The 18773-nt window shown below is 31.7% G+C and overlaps 1 protein-coding gene across 3 annotated transcripts in view; it reads right to left on the minus strand.

The window, feature by feature from the left end:
- Positions 1–15081: 15081 nt before the first annotated feature.
- Positions 15082–18773, minus strand: part of LOC118184676 (octopamine receptor beta-2R-like) — a 259732-nt gene continuing 256040 nt past the window's right edge. For all 3 annotated transcript variants that reach the window (XM_035354383.2, XM_035354382.2, XM_035354384.2), the window contains one exon: positions 15082–15658. The gene's annotated coding sequence lies outside the window, so the exon portion shown is untranslated. The remainder of the gene's footprint in view (positions 15659–18773) is intronic.

Consider the following 18773-nt stretch of genomic DNA (forward strand, 5'->3'; position numbering starts at 1 on the left):
CTGCTCTAGTCCTTCAACAATTTAAACTAAAATTCTACAGTATTCTTACTACAAAAAATGAATAATTTCAAAGGAAAGGTCAAACATCATTTTTGTTGGATTTGAAATCATTCTACTTTGATGAGAAAATATATAGCTAACAGGCAGGAGAAAAAAGAAATGCAACAGCAAAGAAAGAAATTTATAGATTTTCCAGTCTTAGAAAGCGCTGTGAAAACTCACCTTTAAAATGAAATACGTGTGTGGAAAGAAAGATGGTCCGTAAGAAAAACTGGAAGGTAGAACGGAAGATTCAATGTATTTTGAAATTATCAAGTAATCATGGGAAATTCCCCATGTGTTTTCAAGGGTTTCTTAGTAAACGCACTATATGTTGCTGTGAAAAGATAGACGTTGAAGTATATGTCCTCCGTTAAGAATGTTGATTCTCCTGTTTTCATTCATTCAGAGACCACTCAGAGGTATTAGTGTAAATATGAATTTTTCAGATGACTGTTGATACTGAAGGACTTGCAGCACTCATGCGATTAACTGTAGAAAATGAATATAGAATAACTGTAAACATATAAATATACTATATACGTAACGTATCTTTTCTTAACTACTGTAATTTAAATTATGTAGCTCTCTTGTATTATGTATATCGTATGGAATGTTTCTATTGTATACATATGCTACGTATCTCTGTTGAATTTAATTATATATTGCAATATTTATAATTGTATATGACATAACTAATTATATGCATGGTCAAGGTTTTACCCCGTAGTGTTTTCCGTAAAACGGAACGCGTAAATAGAAGGTAACTGACCGATAGATTTTATGTAAAATAAGAAACGCTCTGCATCACGTATATTTACTACTACTATTATCATATGTATATTTGCTATTACTAATAGTACAACTACTACTAACTACTATTACAGTTGTTTCAAATAATCTTTACATAATAAACTAATCAACTAGTAGGCATGAATAGCTAGAAAGTAAGTTTTAATTGTGAAAGTTAGAAAGACGTTTTAACTGTTCCCCTGAACAGAAGTATTACTTTAAACATGCTATTTAAAATACTTTTGTTCGAGGCATGTAGCTTCAATAAAATCTTTCAGTATGATTTTCGTTTTGTTTACCTTTTATACATTTATTTCAATTTAATTCATCTACATAATCATCTCATTCTTTGTAAGAGGTCTTGGATTTAGTATATTATGTACCATAAAAATTACAATGACAAAATATTTTATTATTCATTTAAATTTTTATTTGTTTTTTTAATTTAAATTGTATTCTTCTTATCAGAAAAAAACTAACAAGACTCAATCCGTTCAACAGACATATCCGTAATGTAACAAAACTTTGTTATACGTACCCTAAGAACTTTATTCCCCCCGAAACACTTGTTTGATATTTTTAACTAAAATTTTACCAGTTAGGTTTTTATAAACTTTTATGCTTTAAATTCGTGTGAATTTTCTGTTTTATTAATCATATAAAACACTGGAAAAGCATTCATTTAATCAATCAACATCATAGCGTCATTTTCTGTTTCACATTTACGGCATCTTCTTCATATTCATTGAAGTTAAAATATCAGTTTATGAACTTAGGATTTAAAAGAGGACTATTTTTAGTTACATCTTCCTAGAGTAAAACTAAAGTATAATTATTTCTATATAATTTGAAGGATAAACCTTTTCCATCTTGTGAAATTTTTGTAAGTGTAATAGAAGCAAAATATATCATTTTCCAACTACTCTGTAACGGTTTACTGCTTCTTCTGTTTGCCACTAAGAGACTTTACTTCATCTCTGTCTATCTCGCAAACTACTCCCAGCTTTCTCTTTTAATGCCTTATAAATTCTTCCCCTAAATTTCTTTTCAAATTGATCGTGTTCGATGATTCTTATCACCTGCGTAAATTCGTGTAAATAAGTTTACTATTTTGAATGCATTTTATAATTTTAAAATGAATTTATCTTTTTATTCTATATTTCTACCTGGAGATTACTTTAGTTGCTTTCTGACGTACTATTTCTGCCTAAAAATAGCACATGCATCGCCCACAACTTCAATATTTGATGCTTTAGTTTTATTTCTGCCAGATAATTCCTGTAGCTTTTCTTGATCTTCTTTCCGCACATTTCTATATTTAGTCGGTGTTGATTCGTTTCTACCAGTATCATTTCCCAAAGGAAGGTGATTTAAATATATGCTGATGTATTTAATATTTTCCGCTTTACGATGTCAGACTGGGAGTTTGGAGTTGAAAAATATATTTATTGAATCATGTAATTATTTTCTGTAAAATGAAATGAATAAATGCCAAGAACTTTATTTTTTAAACGTTTTGCGCTTTATTAAAAACTTATGTATAAAAACACATTCGAAAACTAATTTAATGAATTTTATAGGAAAAACATGTAAACGAAGGAATGATTGCTTAAGTACTTATTCCCTTGTGTTTCATTATTCATGCATTTTTTCGCAGCCCAGCTGAATAATTTTATTGCAATATAATAGAAAATTTTATTTATTTTTATAATTTTATTGCAATATAACAACAAAAATATACCAGAAAACTAAAATTAGAAAATTTTATGGAAAGAAATGTATATATTACAGCAGTTAAAAAGGGTATAGGACTCTAAAAACGCTCTTGTGTATGTGATCCTATCAGCGGGAGAGGTTGAATTTATCTGAGCCCTGGTGATTTATGGTAATTTTATCTCACGTTCTATTTATGATGAAGGAAAACCTTCGCTACTTAAGAACAACCTTCGTATGTGACTTCAGTGAGAATCAATTTCCATTTAAAAGTACTTTATGAATTCATCCTCCTCGCAGGTAATCCTTCACCGTAATTAATTGCCTAAGCTAGCTCAACAGTTACATAGTGAAAACACTGAAAAATGGTACCACTGAAATGTAGGGCCACTAAAATCTTCAACGGTCCTTCACGAAAGGAAACACTCCTTCTTAAATAGCCTTCGGCGGGATATCTCAGTCTAATCAAGCAGCTATCATTACCGAACAGAAAGCATAACAAGTTTGTGAATTTGTTTAATAACTAGTAAACGATAATCTGAATTTTCTTCTGCTCGATAAAACACTAAAATTTGCTTTCCGTAAAACATCTTTAGTAGTTATGATTCAGATGTTTCAAAGACCTGGAGTGTAAAATTTTGTTCCTCAGCTTTCATCTGTAAAGCAAAACAAATTTCGCAACTTGCTCAAATAAATTTTCAAAGAAATAATGTGTTAAAACTTGCAACTGAATTTAATTTTTGAAATGCAATATGTCAGACTGAGCAAGAATAAATTTACGGTGCAGGTTTATTTTCAACTAATTAAAAGACAAATTATTTTAATACTACATATATGAATTTAGAAGAAAGCATCAATTTTATTCATATTTGTAACTTAATGACATTGAGGTACGTCGTGTATTTCAGCACTGTTGACAGATTAAAGACAGTTCGAAAAGTTGTTAAAATGAAACTGGAAAATAAATAAATACATATAACAAAAAAATTTCCTAAAATTTTAAATTTGTGACTACTTATAATATTTCCATTCTGCAAACAATAATTATGAAACTTTTATAAGATAGTCTTAATATGAATGAAATGGATTAAATTTAAATTATTAAATTATTCATTTATGAAATAAAGTGTTTGTAAGAATTGTGGTGATGATACACTTAATTTCGAAGAACAAATGGCGTATAGTACTTATAGGTGTATAGCAGTTGAGCTGGAATTAGGAAAACAAAATCTTGGAAACCGAAGCCAGTGTTTTGCAATACACGTAGATTAAAAACCTCCGTGCACTTTCAAATTTGGTGAATATTCGATATCAGTTATGAAAACAGTCTCTTTCAAACGTCCAAGAGGAAACTATTCAAAATATGCTTTTTTTTTTTTTTTTTTTTTTTTATCAGATTTAGATCTTAAGATTCACCTGGTTATACATACCTGTATGCACCAGTAGTAAAAAGTAATGATATAACTGCAATTACTGACTCATAGATAAGAACGATTTTTATTGTCTGAAGCAACAATGGTATTTATCTTAACAGCTAGGTAGTTGTTTTTCTCTGATTCTGCTACATTATCGACATTTGTATTACCTAGAATGCCAATATGTGACGGAATACACTTGAAAATTTTGCTAATCTTATGGAAGCCAACCGGGAGGTTGACTATATCATACAACAGAGGATCTTAATTGGTGAAACACCTTTAGTTTTGCTGTTTCAGTAACTAGAAATTTTAAATAAATAAAACATTTTAATTATACAAAACTCTTTCCAAGAATTTTGTTATAAAGTTCATGAAAGCTTTATATATATATATATTAGTTAAACCTTAGAAACGTTTCTTTGTGTTTGAAATTCTCAAGACAAATGTTAATTACCACGTATTTGCTTTCATAAATGGACAATTTTCACATTTGCACTTAAAGCACAATACAGATTTTTCTTCTTAATAAGGCCAAGAGATCCTTTCTGGAAATGCTACGAGAACAAAATATGAAAATGCGTCTTTCAAAAATATGTTGCCTTCACTGAACAACTCAGTTTGTCTTCTACAAAGATCTCGCATTTTAATAATCTGTGTAAACAACATTGTGAACAATTTGCATACTTTTGATTAAATCAAAAATCTAATACTGTACGTAGGTTGAAACAGGAAGGCATTTTTCATTGCAGCTGTTTTTCATAAAATTTAAAAAAGGAATTTCGTGTTATGAGGAAAATGTAATTTCATTGTGCCAGCTTTAAACTTTCGTTCTTTGGAATTCAAAATTTTATTTCTAATCAGTAATTTAAAATTATTTTAGAAGGCCATATATATATGTTTGTTTCTTATCCTTCAAAATTCAAATGCAGAATGTGCGAACTAGAGTGATCGCGTGGTTGAAAACCACAAGAACTTTAGCTTCATTATCACTTTTTTCAAGACTGTGTCCAAATTCAGTAAAATATACTTTAAAGTGCCTGTGATGGAAATTTCATCTTAAGAAAATCCATAAGTAATTCAAAGGGAAATTTTATTGATCTGGGGAATTCTGGAATTGCTATGATGATTAATCCTTTTTACTCTATTTATTATTCTAATCTCAAAATTTTGTTACGTTATAGTATTTTAGTTAATTTGAATGTCCTTGGCAACTAGAAGGCTAGGCTGTCCTTGGATAGGCTTTTGCATTTTGAATCTCCATCATTAGATTTACTTTAGATTTGTAAAGGCTGTTACAATCTTCACCTGGCTCAATTTTTATTTACATAGATAGGGCGATAAATGATAAATATACTAACAGTCTTAGTTGGGTTCAAGGAATTAAGCTAATTAAGAAGTGAAACTCTACAGTGTGTAAACACTATATAATGGCGCGAAATGGAAGTAGAGTTTGTGAGATGTTTCAGGAAAGCTGCCTAATAGTCATAAAATATAAAATAGTAGTAAGCAGCAATTTACATAGAGCTGTTTAAATTGATTAAATCTGAACGGTCCTAAGAATAACCATGACTGTGCTTTTAGAATACTGTCTGTCACGAAAACGTGATCCTGCCTTTGAAATGGGGCTATTAATTTTCAACATATTGAAATTGAGTTCTTCTCTAATATTTATCACTTGTTCTACTTATTCCTTAATGTAGAACTTAACACGGCATATGTACTTCTTTTCAGTAAAGATATAAATGTTCTTGGTTTTGTTGATTTTTAGACTGACAAATGAAAGTGCAATACTGTAAATACTACAAATACGGTGCAACACTACAATGCTGTAAGTGCAATACGGTAAATACTACAAAATACTATGCTAGCCCTAAGCATGACGACAAGGAACGGGAATGTTAACATAAAACTTGAGTTTACAGCTCTTTTCTTCTCCTCATTTAAATTTTTTTTCGTAATAGAGATACTGGGAGAAAATTTAAATCCATGTTTTATTATTATACCGAATTAAATGTACTGCACAACGTCTTTTGACTTCCTGGTAAGAATTTAAGATACAGCAAATAACTACCATGTATTTTCACTGCCGCGATCTTATGAGATATAAACCGAACACGTGTTTTGATATGCGTTAATGTCATCTATCTCATTACATGATTCTCTCTCTCTCTCTCTATATATATATATATGCGTGTGTTTGTGTGTATGTGTAATGAGATGGCAACAAATTCTGAGGTTGTTTGAAGTTGTGTTTTATTAGATTCTTAATGTACATAGATGTCTCCTCATACATAATAGGATCCAAAAGCATTTAATAAAAGATAAATACCACCATCCCTTCCCTGTATTCATCCTTCCTCTCCCACCTGTTTTACACAGCCTGAGCTAGGACAAGCTGAGCAATGCAGCCTTCTCTATAATAATACTCCTGCCCAAAGATCCCTAATGGTCACAGAGTTTCTACTCTGTAATGGTATTAAGGCTCTTCCGGCGCTTCCCCATCCCGCCTAATCACCCGATTTAGCTTCATGAGTGTTATATGCCGCTTTCTACTCATGAAGCATAATCTTCAGGGACCCTTGAATTGTGTCACGAATGAAGTAAAAGTAGCATTGAACGAGGAAATACAATGTAATTGTAAAAGATGTCTTATTTACAGAAGTTGCATAATACTTCCCAAAGTTGAACCGGATTTGGTGAAAGGTGCTTACAATGTAAGGGAATTTCCTTGAAAGTAATTTTGTGTTGAGAGGTTAAGCTATTCACGGTATGGAGATTTATGCCAAATCCCCAGCTTTTGGATCACATTAAAGAGACACATTCACACATACACACTTTCACAAATTGTATATTATATATATAAGAGATGAATTAAGATGACATCTAATATTATAGTCACGCAGTGTGGTGCAAATAGAAAAAATATCAAGGAATGTTAAACAATTTTTAAAATTTTATCTTTTTAATTTTTAAAAATTTTCTGAATTGTTTTTTATGTTTTATATGTTTATGATTTTTGTATTTTATTTTGGGTAGCCTGCTACCTATCATTACTTATTTATTTAATTTTGATTTTTTTCTTTATTACATATATATGTCATGATTTTAAAATGTAAAGATGGAAGCTTTCGATATTGCGTAGATGACTGAGAACACCGTAATGGCTGAAGGTAGGACTGAGTGGAAAAGCACGATGATGCATCTAACACAACTGAGCTGGAAGTATCAAAATCTTTATATCTTACGCATATCAAATCATTCTTTATCATTCTTTTGCAGACAAGATATTTCTTAATTATACGAGTAGTTAAATACAATAAGTTCCATTTTAAAGCACGACGTTATCTTAGGCAAATAAGCAGGCAGCAGCATAAAAAAACAGCGTCTTGCCGGCAGGAAAGCATAAGCGAAAAAGAGCGCTGCAACTCAGAGAATAGTTTCAGTTCTAGTTAGAGAAAGTTTTGGTTTACAATTAATTTGGTTGGACAAGAGGTATCTGCATTAAAAAGTTAAGTAGCATAAAAAAATCTTGAATCCGGGAGAGCAGATGAATTTAGGGAAAGGGCATAAAATCTAGATTGTTAATTTTGAGATCGACAGTTATTTTTAAAGCAGCTATAACATTTTGTTATATCTAACATATAGACACATTACCATTTATGATCTAATAGCATCATTGATAATGAAATTGATTCCTTCCATTTTACTACCATATATATTTATACTGTCGTTTTAGTTTTCCAAATTACTAGTTTTAAAAATTTTTATTTACAAAAAACTTTCTTCCTGTTATTAAAAACACTTTTGACAATTAGCCTTAACTATATAATATACTTTTAGTTTCGAGTCGCTTCGGTGTAAGTTATATTTTGGTGCATGAATTTTAACAATAACAAATTTTAACATTAAGATATTTTTCAGTTTCTTAAAAACATATATTTTGTATTTCCATTTAATAATTTTAATTATTTAAAATTTATTTTATTAAATTATGTAATTAGTTTTGCTGTTCCTTCAGATGTAATTCAGAAAGTTTGCTCTGTTGATAATTTTTTCGGCTGCTTTTCGATTAATAAAACTGAACAACAAACTAACAAAGAATTTTCGACCGTTATTTAATATTATGCGAACTGTGTTTTATTTAGCATTAATTTACTTTTATTCAGTTTTGTTATTAGAAGTTATTGGATTATATTATGTTGTACTTTCTTGATGATATCTTTATCACCGTATGAGAATACTAATTCTGCATAATTCATTTGTTTCTTAATTACATATATATATATATATATATGTGTGTGTGTGTGTGTGTATATATATATATATATGAATATTCGCTCCTACAACTTAATCGCCTTTTCCTAAATCTGGCAACATCTACAGCAGCGAGATACTTCTTCAAGTTGCGTGAGGAAATGGAAAGACTTCCATTCAGATGAGGTTTGCTGGGCAGCAGTGCCTCAATAACGCATTGACAACCTCATATTCAGCACGGGCAAGTTATGTAAAACCTGCATATCAGTAAGGGGAGAACATATCCCCTACTAAAGGCTGGATATTGCTTGATGGACATCTGTCACATGGATGTTTCGGCCTTCTGTTGCATTGTGCTCCACGCTGCTTTTCCTATAAAATTCCTTTCTATCATTTTGAATGCTTTTTTGGAACGTTTTGCTTACGTTACCCGTGTTTTTACATATTTGGAATCTTATGGTATTACTTTTGTAGATTTGGAAAGCTTTCGCACAACGTTATGTTAAAAAAACCGTCTCGTCCTTAATTTTTGCACAGCAGTGTATTTATAGTATGTGTAATTATGATAATGAGAAATAGGCTGTAAGTTTCAACGAATGAAAAATAGAAATATTTTTATACAATACATATAAGCGGGATCAATGGTATGGCAAATATGAAGAAATAAAAAACGTTTTTGCAATTGCAGTAAACCAGACAAAATGAAAGTTACCCCATTGCGATGAAAGAGAACAAAGCTTAAAAAGTGCAAACAATACTACAAAAAGTAGTTTAAAACTTTAAAATATTAAAATCAAAAAGGCAAGGCAAATAATGCATATTTGCGTCTCTTAGCACATCGTCATCTGGCTGGTCTATCGAGAGAAGAAAATGGAGCAGCCTGTTTCTGGACTGATAATGACATAAATTTACCAAATTTAAAACTTGTAACAAATCCAAAACTGTATATCCTCATTCTGAACTCGCCGGAGGATCTTTGCTCTCCTCCCCCCCCCCAAGGTTTAAGTTTGGGTTGTGCGGCCGTTGGCGGACTGCAAAATGACGTTTGTATACGTATCGTTCAGGAGCCATGATATAAGGTTATGTAATCCAGTTGAGCTGTAAATATTATGCTTGTAGTTCTTTTTATGTTGTCTTTAAAGAAAATATTTTAAATATAATGTAGTCGAGCGTTTATTATGTTTAGAAAGGAAATGCTCGTTTCTGTTATAAAATGGCAGCCCTACTAAGGGACCCAAAATCCGATTTATGCGGTTGTAAACATGTGGCTGATTTCCCCATATGAATCGCCAAAACCCCAAATGATGATGATAGCCAATTCATGGATACGTTCAAGGTAAGTAAACTCTAATGTTCGGTGATTTATAGTAGGTAAGTGAACCCAGAACTAAAAGAAATGTTAAGTATCCTAGTCTCCTTGACCTAATTTCGTTTCACTGAGCATCAAAATCAAGTAAATAATAAGAATTCTGGTGACACTGACATAAGTTCGTTTTGGCTGATCATCAGAATATGTTAAATGTTCTGTTGAATTTGAATTTTTTTATAAGATGTGTGATCACTCAGATCTTATTGGATGAGTTTTGTTGCATGCCAATTCCTTTAGTAAGATCAATTTTGAATTATTGCTGAAATTAAATGAGGAATTTTGTCATAGTACTCGCTATTTTAGCAATTTAAAAAATAATATTCGAATGATTATTTCGTAAAGTTCAGGAATTTTGTTCTGTGCAAACTTCGATATGAAACAGTGAAAATAAATATTATATATACTAAATACATAAAAAACAACTCTTTGTTAGAAAACAGAACAACAGAAAAAGGTATAGAAATACATAGTCTCAAGTAGATACATTTTGCACTAATGCAAATTCCTAAATTATTTTATAACAGTTTATGTTCTGAGAACGATATTTGGTATTTTATATGTTATTTCAAGAAAATCAATAGAAAGTGATGTAAAATGAATTATTATTTTATCTTATGTTTTGCTTTTGATTACGTATGTTTGATGTGTACTAAATATTTTTTCCCTATATATGTTGGCATACTAAAAGTTCTAGGAAATTTATCAACTTTTATTTAAGCATGACTTATTTAGCAATTTAGGAAACGAGCAATATTTAGTTGACTTAGTGGAGACACTAAGTGTAATGATAGGAAAATTTTAGAATTCCTGAAATAAGTAATACTATAATCACTAGTCCCACGTGTGACGCGGAGTTTACGAAAGAATGTTTGAACCGCATCATAAATGATAGGAAAGAAATGGAAATAGAATAGTTTGCTGAGGGAAAAAAGAAAATTACGGATTTTTGAACTGGAGAAATTAAAATTACAGTCTAGCATAAATGCTGGTAGAGCGGAATCTGCAACGGTGTCTTCTTTGGCATACGCAGAAATGTCTAAGTTAGAATAGAACAATTTAGTTCCTAATTTTGATCCTAAAACAGCTGACATGAGTCTATTTCTGGACTTGCATGACAGGCAATAAACCCTTATCAAGGTAACAATTTCAAAATTGGTAATCTATTTTGTAGGTCCCCTACCAACCGATGTACAAAATTAAATACAAAAGAATCTTCTAATGATGCTCAAAGTTATGAGAAAGTTCTTAAAGCGCTTCAAATTGAGTGCTGAGAAATTTTGTCGACTGTTTACTCAACAAAGGAAGAATCCAGAGTACAACTCTTGAGAATATTATTTTGACTTGAAATTATTTGATTAGTGGATTAAAGGATCTAAAGTCAAAACGTTTGAGCAATTAAAGAATTTGATACTGACAGACAAAATTAAGAAGAAAGCACCTCCAGAAGATAAAGAAATTTTTTGGATACCTGGAGTGAGTGAAACAGCCCACTTCATCTTGCTTACAGATTAGATGTGTATGAGGGAGTTAGACACGTACAATAGAACGTTAGAAAGAAAAAAAGAAACGTTAGAAGGGAACTTCTAAATTTAAACAACGAGATGATCCCAAAAAGTATAGAGATAATCATAAACATACTCAAAATGTTTAATCAAGGGTTAATGGAAAAAGTGAAGTTCGACCACCTGTTAATTGTCATGAATGTGGCAAGCCATGCCCCGTCTGTTGCCCTCCTCTGAAGAAAGCATAACCTGATTTAAAAGTTATCGAGGAATACCACACCCCATTTTTCATAGTAAAATGAAACGGGTTAACCGGAATTGTATATAGCTGACATTGGAGCAAACCACACTATAGCGGGAGAAACGTTACGCCGTCTTTTGAGAGAAAGGGGAATATAATTCAGGAAAACCACTATAAATATTACTCTCGCCGATGATTTCCAGAAGGAAACAAAAGTATATAAGACCCAAGTGGATATTGAAATTCAAGGATGATCGTTCCGAATAACTTTATTTGCTTTAACTACAGCAGAAGATAACAAAACGCTTTTAGGAAACTGAATTTTTACGCACCGCTGGCATTGTTGTAGACCTTCCGAATAATATAAAGTATTAGTATGACAACCTTAAACAGAAATTTAGCTTTAGTGATGACATTTTCAAGCCATCCAAGCATCCAGAAAATAATGCGGAAGTTAACACGTTTCAATTGAGAGAAAATGAAGGAAAAACGTTAACTGAAAACCAAAGGAGAAATCTCAATGCTCTGTTAACAAATACGAGACTTTGTTCAAAAGAGAGGGGAGAAATAACTTCCTATATTGAACACCATATAAATACCGGGAATAATCCTCCAGTTTCAGTATCCCCATATGTACATGCCTATAGCCAAGAAGGATATTTTAAAGAAGCTAAATGATCGCTAGAAAAAAAAAAGAATACGATGTCGGACTCATATCCATTACCTAGGAGGATGACTTACTGCATGTAGCTAAAATATACACGATATATGACAACCACTGATTTGCGGTATGGTACCACCAAGTGAGCTAATTCCTTAGAGACTGCCCTTTTGGAACTTTCCGTTTCGGCTGAACGATCTAGCCAATTTTCAGAGATTAACTGATAAATTCCGAAGCATCCTAAAAGATATACTTGTTCTTTCTTAGATGATATTAGAGTACTATCAGAGACTTTCAAAAAATATGTAGCTTATCTGAGTTTCGGAAGAATATCCAATAGAATATGCTAGGCGTTTGTTATCAGCCGCCGAAAGAAATTACAACACAATGTGAAGTCCTTGCCCTTATATGAGTCATAATAAATTCTGTGCCTATATGGATGCTCAAGAGATTACTTCTGCCTTAACCGTTGAAATGGATTTTAATACTGAATTCACCTAATGATAGATAGACTTATTATGTGCGCTGTGCAGTTACAGTCTTATAATTTGAAAATGGAATTTCCTATCGTAATTTCTCAGACTCTGAATCAGAGGAAGTTCAACTAATAATACTAATACAATTAATAATATTTCACAGGAATGCGCAAATAGATTGAGGATTAGATAAAAAACTGTGATGAGGGCAACCATTACAAATCTCCAAATCAAAAACCATCCGAGTTGCTCCAATTACCAATACATGGGCAACGCTTCGAAACGCTTGCTGTCTATTTATTTGCTGAAAGTAGCAATGTGAAGAAATGGATTTTTATTGTTGAATAATGCAAAAAAAAATGAGTGTAACTTTTCGCTTTAACCCACTGCTATTGAAAAGGAATGTGGCATTAAATTGATGAAAGAGGATTTCTAACGATATGGATTTCCTCGGAGGCTAATCAATGAAAATGTAACTCAGTTTATCAAAGCTATCATGCAGCAAGAGGTTTTTTCTTCTTAACATGGACCAAGTACAGCCAATACAGTACAGCGAACGAACAGGGATTTGAAACCTAAATTAGCCGTACTTGTAGACGATAAACATTTTTCTTATGATAATCCATTTCACAATGAACGCTCATAAATGCAAAAATACCCGCCATTTGTTATTACAATTCGTTTCACAATGAATACGCATAAATTCTAAGCCACCTGCCAAACTGCTGCATTCCTCCAATTCAGTAGAGAGCCACATCCGCCGGATGATGTTACACATGATCTTAGGCATGTTATCTCCAATGACAATTTTGTTGCAGAAATTACTGCATATTTGAAGAGATTTTCTGCCACAGTCAGTCAGGTAAAGGAACTGAAAAAGAAGATTATCGAAAATAATATGCTGATACAGGTCAAAGAATTGGGTAGCAATTTGCATTTCCAAGCATCCTGTGAGTAATTCGTTGACCAGAAAACATTTAAGTTTATGCCTCGTCCAGACGGCTCTCACGTTAATATAACTCAACGTTAACCGAATACCTGTACTTTTCATATAAGAACCAGATACTCCATTAGGTGTTTATCATTCTTCGGTCTCAAATTATCGACTTATAATTCCTCTGTTTAATCAAATTCATCACCTCTTCAATCTCTTCGCAGAAAAGGACGTCCTAGAAACTACTGCTGGTTCCTCGTCGACGTCGGAGCCAGAACAGAAGGCTCTAACGAATCAAAAACTGTACTAACAATTCTCCCCTCATTCTGAACTTGCCGTAGGGAGTTTGCTCTCCTCCCCCCTATGATTTGAATTTGGATTGTAGTGGACAGCAATCTGGATTTACGTGGGCAGCAAAAAGACGATTGCGTAGTTGCCTTCTGAAGAACCATGATATAAAGTTATGTAATCCATTTGAGCTGTAAATATTCTGCTTGTAATTCTTTTTATATGTTATTTTTCAAAAGAAAGTATTTTAAATATAATTTTGTTATGTGTTTATTATTTTTGAGCCTAAGAAATGTTTCTGTCCCTTAAATTTTCTTTCTCTCTTAATGTTTTTAAATCCCGCGAACGGGCTGGCTGCATGGGTGTTTTCGTGGTTTTCCCCATGTGTAATGTGTATACGAGCCACTTTCCCTTAGAACGTCCTCCACGAAGGCATCCCTCCCCTTTGGCAGATAGCCCTAGTGTGCTTTGCCATAATTAAATATACACACACTTAATGTTTTTAAAATGTATTAAATTCTCTTGGGTTTTTTAAATGAAGTGATAATTTTTTTAAAAATCATTTTATTTCAAAATTAAAATGATAAGAACAGTGAAAAATATCAAAAAATCTTGAACTTATGCATTTATTTTGAATTCCAACTAATATTATTGACTACCTGTCTCATAAATAATTTTCAGCCTGTTTGATAAACCGTAGTTCAATGAAGTTATTCTACCTCCACAGATAACTTTCATAATTTTGCTTTATAAATAACCTAAAACATCTGCAACATCTGTTCTGCATTATTGTTACAGTTAGGAAGCATAATCCAAAAAGGTGGTTATCTATTTTGATAATTTTGGAACATATGTTTTCATGTGAAAGTTCCACTTATTCGTATTCTCAAGCAAATTTCCTGTAACAGACTTCTAGGTAAGAAGTATATCGTATCTGTGGCATTTCCAAAAATATATCCACCCGAAATTTTTTATTTATGCTTACGTTTGATTGCAAAGAAGTTACGTTTGATTGCAAAGAAGTTACGTTTGAGCATGAATCAATATATTGTGAACCGCAAACAAGTTAATAACTATTTACTGGACAAATTTGTGTTTTGAAAAATAAAATGCTGATGATCTTGTCTGCGTGTAAATTTAAACTTGATCTAAGGGCGTTTTAACTTGTTTCCTAAATATAACATGGTACGAATGTATTATCTGACACGGCAGAATATATTTCTAAGACATAATGGAAGGTGCTTTCTTAAACTTGCTTCATTCTTATATGGCAAATATATTAGTGACTGTAAAAATATATTTATTTTAAATATTCTTTATTATTGGATTTCTTAAATTCTCTTGATAAATTTTATACGCTAATACTTTAATGAATGTTTAATTAATCAAGTAACTCACGATACAGATAATTTTTATTCGTGTCTTTTTCAATCCTCATTGACAATACAGCTATACGAGACAAAATATACAAAATATTCAGAGATCATACTACTAGTTTACATACAAGAGGATTTAATACAAGCAAGACAAATCTATCCTCATCTTTAACATCTTAAGTAGGTGCACAATTAAAATATCACATTTAGTAGGCACATACACCCACACAGACTATTCCTGGTAATCTTCGTTCATCTGATTTTTTTTTCTAAATATACACATACAATAATTTTTATTTTTAATTATGCTAGTGCTCTTTTGGTGTTGATAACAATATAGCTACATCAAAGATACACAGACGAAGCATGCAAACGTGATATAAAATAAAATACATTTAACATCATCTTGCTTTTATTTTGAGTTTGAGGTCATGAAAGTGATAGACGACGACTTACAAATATACGCACAAACATTTGCCACCAATAAAGTCTGCTTACGATGACGATGTCAATAAGTAAGCTTCTTGAAGAAAGTTTTTTTCATCTTACAGAAAAGCGCCATAATTCCTTTTTAGTCTGGCTAATTAGGTTAATCCTGAAAAAGAAATGTACATATTTAGTCATCATACATTATGCAAAATAAAAATAATCAACAGAAAATCAATAAAATTAAACACTTAAAAATCTTTTAAACTCTAAATGGAGAGTATTTGCTGCGTAAAACATTTGATTGAGCTGTGATAATTAATACGTTTCTATTCAAAAGATTCGTGAAGATGTGTTATTTACGCAGAGCTTCTAATACTTGAATTCGTCTTTTACAAGGCATTAGCGTATTCTGTCTAGAAGTAATAGTTGAAATGACGTATTCGGCTTGACGTAATTCATGTATTCAAGTATTCAAGTATTTCGACCATTTCACCCGAAGTCCCATTTTGAGCAAAGTGTATTTGAGCCTAGTAGCCTGGGTTTCTCTGATTAAAACTAGATCTCTGTCATGCCACGGTCATCTTATTTGCCAAATTTCTCAATCGCAGTGAAGAGTCATTAGGTTATCTCGAAGTAGGAGAGATGAAATATGAGCAATGCTCTCGTCGGGACTCGAACCACGGACCTCTCGAATACAATACACGTCGAGCGTGCTGATCACTACACCACGAAGGCTTGCTAAGAAAGCGGCAGAAATACCTTATATACTCCCACTTTTAAAGGGCAACTGGGATTTGGGAACCCAATCATCAAATCCTGGTGGTGAAGAATCATCATTCACCACCTTTTAGTTCGGGCGTCACTGTGGAGTCATTAGCTTATTTTTCATCTCTCCTGCTTTCAAAAAATACCTAACGACTTTACAACTGAGCTCGCTGTTCTTTCTTACTCAAGGTGGTTAAAATTTCTAAGCAATTTAATCTATCCAAAACGACGTGACATCCACTCTATGACAGCGTCAAAAAATGTATTTTAATAATGCTTCCAAGAATGTTAGGAACACTGGAATGAGCGCGCGTGTCAGGGTGTTTTTAAGGATTTTAATTCAATGGTGACTAGATTGACTAGGGATTAGCTTTCTTTAGCTGTTTTGAATTAAGTTCTATTGAACGTTTGAGTAGTTAGAAGATACCTTCTGTGACATATTGTGATACTGCACGATTATTTGAGGACTGGAATGAGCGCGCGTGTCAGGGTGTTTTTAAGGACTTTAGTTCAATGGTGACTACGTAATAACATTTAACACTATAAGCATCTTCGGAAACTTTTTAACATAAGATCGCTATCAGAGTACTATAAACATTTAGGGAGGAAAAAACGTTTACCTTAGTCGCATCAAAAAATAGAATTTATATTTTTACGAATTTGGTATTTAAAAAGCTAATGTTAGTTCAATTATAAATTAAATGGTTTTATTTCCCGCGCAGTGCAGCGCGTGACGAATATTAAAAGAAAGCTAAGCCGGAAAACTGATAATACAAGAGCGCGTGCATTAAACATTTAATAAATATCTCTTTTTGATTTCTAGAAAGTACTAGAAAATTCTCGCGAGTGATTTTAAAATCTTATAAAAGGAAGAAAACATCTCAGTTCGTGGGAGTTACTTTCTCGCGCGTGATTTTAATATCTTATAAAAGGAGGAAAACATCTCAGTTCGTGGGAGTTAGTTAATTTGTTGTTGTTTAGAAAACTGCTCTTGTTGACTGTAGCGAATTCGAGAATTAGCTTTCTTTAGTTGTTTTGAATTAAGTTCTATTGAACGTTTGAGTAGTTAGAAGGTACCTACTGTGACATATTGTGATACTGCACGATTATTTGAGGACATTTAATCATATTTATTGTGATAATAATAAATTTTCTTCATTTTTCATCGGACTTGTGCATTCATTTCGTAACGAACCCGTACGCACGCAACAATATAATTATTGACATGGCCACAGATATCAGAGATGTAAATATTTTTATTGTTTCTAAAGCCATAATATGGCTTACTAGTGGCTAAGTGTTAAGACTGTTGAATTCTGGTGATTCGACACCAGTTCGGATCGTAACCAATAGGCTGGTTTTATGGATTTTTTTGTCGTTTTACCCCTGTGTAATGCAAGTATGAAGCAGTTCTCCCTAGAAAGACATTCATGAAAGCATCTTAAGGGGTCACACGACCCTTGAATGTGTCGAAAGATGAATTTTTTTACCTTTTTTCAATCTTGTGCAACTTTTTTAATTCTTATCAAAAATACTCAATATTTTGTTCATTATTAATTTAATGTCTATTCTTTAATTAAATGTACTTGAAATTTGAAAATTATAATAAAAATTGTAAAAACAAATGTTAAATTATAAGACATTTTTCACATCCAATTAATCTGTACGCACACTGCGCGCACATGTACAAGAAATGTTTTGTACCAAAATGTTTAATTTTTCTTTTTTTATGCAGAAGAATGTTTGAGAATATGACTGAACTAAAAATATTACACAATTCATGCATTTTTAATTTTTTTATGATATATATATTAAATATAATTTTTTTGCTATATTTTGATTTTTACATACCTTATAAAATTGAAACATTTCATTAAAATACCAAAATTTTAGTTTAATTAATTTAGTGTAACATGATAATACTATGGTACAAATTTCAGAAAGATACATTAAAAAGTTTTTGAAATATCATGCGCGACGCATTAAAAAAATACGTTTTGAGATAAAGACCTGTAAAGTTTGCATCGCTATAAAAATGAGTAACATTGTGACTTAATGAGTCTTAACTCGTACTATTTGGTATCTAATTTGTATTTTATGCTTTTTGTTTGTGTTTTGAATAAAGTTAATGACAGAATGTATATTTATAATAAGGAAACTGCATCTGAAAAACAATTAACAATGCATTGTTTAATGAAAGTGATGACACAGTCAACCGTTATCAAGGATACATTATTGCAGATAAAGATATATTTTTCATATACATGAAAGAGAATGCAATGTGCAAACTGTGTTATAAACCTATAAATATTTCTGAGAATAAAAATATATTAATAATCAGTTTCTTGAACAAGACGTTTAAATTTTTCTCGACACACATAACTTGTCACAAAATACTGTTACTATTTATAATATTTATATACACAAATTAAAAACCTCCAGGTTCATACATTATTCCTTCTTGATCAATTTTCTGATGTTCTAAACTTGTTTTGGATCTTTTCCTTGCTTTTCGT

Source organism: Stegodyphus dumicola, chromosome X2, assembly GCF_044657685.1.
Source record: "Stegodyphus dumicola isolate Sdum_Otavi_A_Nest chromosome X2, ASM4465768v1".
In the NCBI taxonomy this organism is placed as follows: Eukaryota; Metazoa; Arthropoda; class Arachnida; order Araneae; family Eresidae; genus Stegodyphus; species Stegodyphus dumicola.